The following is a 4,245-nucleotide window of genomic DNA, read 5'->3' on the forward strand; positions in this document are numbered from 1 at the left end:
GAGTCAACGACCTGTATCTTTAACTCCATTTTTCACTTTCTCAAAAATAGCTACAAAACAATGCAAAACAAGCATAAAATCGCTAAAAACAACTTTTGACTCTCCACAGACTCATTTATTGAGTTTTGCTTGATTCTAGGCTCATTCCAAGTAGTAAAGGGCGTAATTTGGTCCAAATTAACATATGAAAATAATTGTTTTTCAACCTTCATCAAGCAGCTAGAGCACCAGGTAGAGAAGAGGATGACCAAGAGGATGATGATTTTGAGGATGCACAGGCTGGTGATGAGTACGAGTCAGATGAGGACATGGACTGATAGGGCATCTACTGATGGATGCCAGTACTTAGACATGGAACTTTATTTTTCTTTTTCTTTTGTACTTTGGATTTGTAGATTAAGTGAACTTTATTTTTGTGTCTATGCTTGGCTTGTACACAGATTCTGATGATGGTTTGATTTGATTATATTGCATGTTGAGTTATTTGATAATGATTGAATGTGGTTGATGATTGAGACTGTGTGCATGTTGATATTCAGGTGAATGGTTCACTAACTATGTGAACATATGTGTGGTGGTTTATGATTGTGATTATGATGCTAAGCAGGGTGTATGAATGATGTGTGAGAAAGCATGTTGTGTGAGGTATTAAGCTCCAGAGTATTTCCTGATATATGTACTATTCACAGGGAATCATGAATGATATTGCCTGAGTCTTGATAATTGATTGAATTGCATGTTTATGTCATATGATCACGGCCATGTTTGGAAGCCCTTACTTAGCCAAATTTTCGCCCAAAGTGAATAAAATGTTATACCCTTTTTTAACCTTGACCTTAAACAGGATGAAAACCCTTGTTTTAAAATTATTTATCTTGAGTTGGGTTGAGAATAATTGTATGTATTGAAAAGTTCAAGTTTGGGGTTGTTTGGGGAAGGTTGGAAGGTAAAACAAAAGCATTGAGCTCAAGTGTTGAAAAAGAAAAATGCATGAGAAAAGAAAAAGAAGAAAAGAAAAGGCATGAAAGATGAGCTCAATGTAAAAATAAAAGAAAAGGGAAGAAGTTGGGAAAGAGTGAGATTGGTGAAAAAGAGAGTTGTGCTTGAACTTTGAATGTTAAAATAGCTTTCTTAACTCAAGGATTTTGTGTTCCAGAAAAACCAATTTTTCTTGTTAGCCCAGCCTCATTATAAGCCTTAGAAAGGTCCTTGTGATGATAGTCGCATGTGAGAAGGTTGAATGTTTTAGATGAAGGGCAATTTTGTTTTATGTGGCATGTGAATAGTAGAGAGTTGGAGTGTCCTCTTAAACACTTGAGTGATTGAGTGAAACACTTGCTTGGTGAGAATTGATAACTTCCATGTTTACATCTATGCTTAGTGGATTGATCATTCATGAATAAAACATCTGTTGGGAAATATAAGATTATGTGAATTGAATTGAATTGAAAGCATGCATGCATCTTGATTAGATTCCATTGAAAATCTGAATTGAGTAGTTCTTTTCATGAGAAAAATGGATTTTGAAAATGTTGAACTATTTGATGAAAAACTGGAAAGCCAAGTTTTCTCTTGTTTGCTTGAGAACAATCAAAGTTCTAAGTTTGGGGTTGTGATAACGGTCTAAAAACCGTTATTTTTATGCTTTAATTTGATATCAAAACACACCCTTTATGGCTTAAGAATGAGCTTAAAATCAAGTAAAACACTTAGTTGAGTCATGTGAGAGTCAAAAGTTGGTTTTAGAGATATTATGCTTGTTTTTGCATTGTTTAGTAGGGTTTTGATGTGAATTGAAGATGGAAGTGAAGCAAGGTGGACTTAGACTCATGAAAGAAGAAGAAAGAGGATGAAAAGGAGAGTCAAGTGAACCGCTCAGCGGCCAAATCCAATGCTGAGCGTCCAGAACGATTAGAGGCAAACCACTAAGTGGTGATATTGACCGCTGAGCGGTGGCACGATTAAGGGGAAGCCGCTGAGCGGTTAAATTTGACGTTGAGCGGTTGTTTGTTGGGCTTGGGCTTAAATTCTGTTACTTTTTTGGTCTATAAATAGACCCAGTGCCATTTCCAAAGAAATCTTTTTGCAGACAGAGACGTCGAGAGCAGTTCTACACACCTTGGAGGAGGTTCCTTGGATGCTTAGGCTCCAATCTACCAAATTTAGGGTTATTCTTCCATTCTTTCATTGTATTTCATCTAGTTTCACCATGTCCATGGTGAACTAAACCCTTTGTTGTTGGGGAACAATGTAATATTTTGAAACTCTCTTATATCAAAATTCTTATTTTCTTTATATGTTTGCATATGCTTATATTATCAATTGTTGGGTTTCTTACCTTTGCTTAATGCTTTTATCGTTTAACTCATTCGGTAAATGTTGTTTGTCTTTATTGATACGGAGACATACAGTAATGTCATGAACTGGGGGGAATTCCTTAATTAAGCTAATACCGCCTAGAGATAGGGGTAGGACAATCAATTGTATTTTGCTTTCGTTTATCATGCAATGCTAGTTACTAGGAGAGACTAGAGATAGTAAGCCAGTAATTAGTAATAGGCTCTTTTCGCCAAGAGATTGGGTTTAGGGTAGACTAAGAAAGTTTGCATGACAATATGAAAATAAAGCAAATTAAATAAGAAGAGTAGATATAAGATGGTGGACAATTGTAAACCCTAACAACTCCATTCATCGATAGTTTTTCCTTGCCAACTGATTCAATTGCATCTTGCATGTTTATTTTCGTTCTTTGCATACAAAACCTAAAATCAATTTCTTTCTCAAGTTTTATGCGATCTATTTACATGAAAGTTAAGGCCTAAGAGTCCTTTGGGAAAACGATACTCGGACTTACCCATTTTATATTACTTGATAACGATCTGGTACACTTGCCAGGGACTTAACATTGATCTTGAAATGTGAATGCACATTTATTGAGCTTGTATATGATACATCATTTCTAGTTGCATTACACATGTTTTGGAAGAAGAAACCACATGCACTTTTGTGAACTTAAATTGTGTGGCAAATCTGATAGTTAAAGTCGACTTCATTATTAATTGAATGGACTGAGCTGAAGACTTTGTACAGATTTTCAAATACAGTGTTATGTGAGATTTTACATTGAAAAGAATTTCAAAATGAGCAGTTATGTCGTCGACTGTGTGCGCCACGCATTCGACTGTATTAGTTGTCTTGTTTTGAAATTCTGTTATGCTTGTGAATAATAATGACTATATTTTTAAAAGTTAGTTGGGCATTGAATGAAAGCCAATTGTAATGAATGTAGAATTAATTTGTTTGACTGGACTGCTACTAATTTGACTTATCTGTTATAACTGTCAGAAGACAGTCGACTGCATTAGTAGCTTAGTCAACTGAAGGAGCGTCTGATTTATGGAAATCTATAAATAGACGAGACCTAAATTGATCAGAGAACTTTTGGAAGAACTAACATTTTCATATTCTGTTTCAGATAGTTTCTCTGTGATTTAGTGCTCCAAAACTCATCTAGAAGATGGTGGAGATCTTTCTTTGAAGGGTTTCTGAAGGAGAGTGATATTGCGCTTATTGCTTGATCAGAATCTGCACTATTAAGGTGTTCTTGGTTGATCAAGACTTGTTTTGCATTTCGTGGTGATTATTGTACCTGTTTTGACTACAGGGGTTAGACTCGTGGAGTCTGGTACACTTCGAGGATTGTTCAAAGTGGGTTGCAGATTGCAGGAGAAGGGATATCTTGCTGCAAGTCTTGTTGAGTGGTTTGCCTATATTTTGGTTAGAGGGTTAGAGAGGTGTTTTATATTTTTGACGTGGAGGTCGCTATAAAAGCCTTATTGTAAAAACCTTGACCATTATAGTGCATTTGCTTCTTGGTATTGGAAGGACACTGGATGTAGGCATTGAGGCCGAACCAGTATAAAAACCTACGTTCGAATTTTCTATCCCTACTCTTTTACTTTCAGTCAACTCTATAATTCCGCTGCACTTAAATTTCTATAACTTGTAATTCGAGAAAGTTTGTAAAGCTTTGTACTTTGTGAAAAAGATTGCGAAAATACTCTGATTTTGAAAACTCACCAATTCACCCTGATAAGTTGTCGTTGAAGCTATCAAATTAATACTACTTTTCNANGNNACTTCAGTATTGCCTAGTAGTATTCAAGAAAATAGATAGGGCTAAAGTAACCCTAAGTCGTCTCCCAACGAACACGGAATTTCTTTCGAATATCTGAAACTTATGAA

Source organism: Vigna radiata, chromosome 1 (genome assembly GCF_000741045.1).
Source record: "Vigna radiata var. radiata cultivar VC1973A chromosome 1, Vradiata_ver6, whole genome shotgun sequence".
NCBI lineage: Eukaryota > Viridiplantae > Streptophyta > Magnoliopsida > Fabales > Fabaceae > Vigna > Vigna radiata.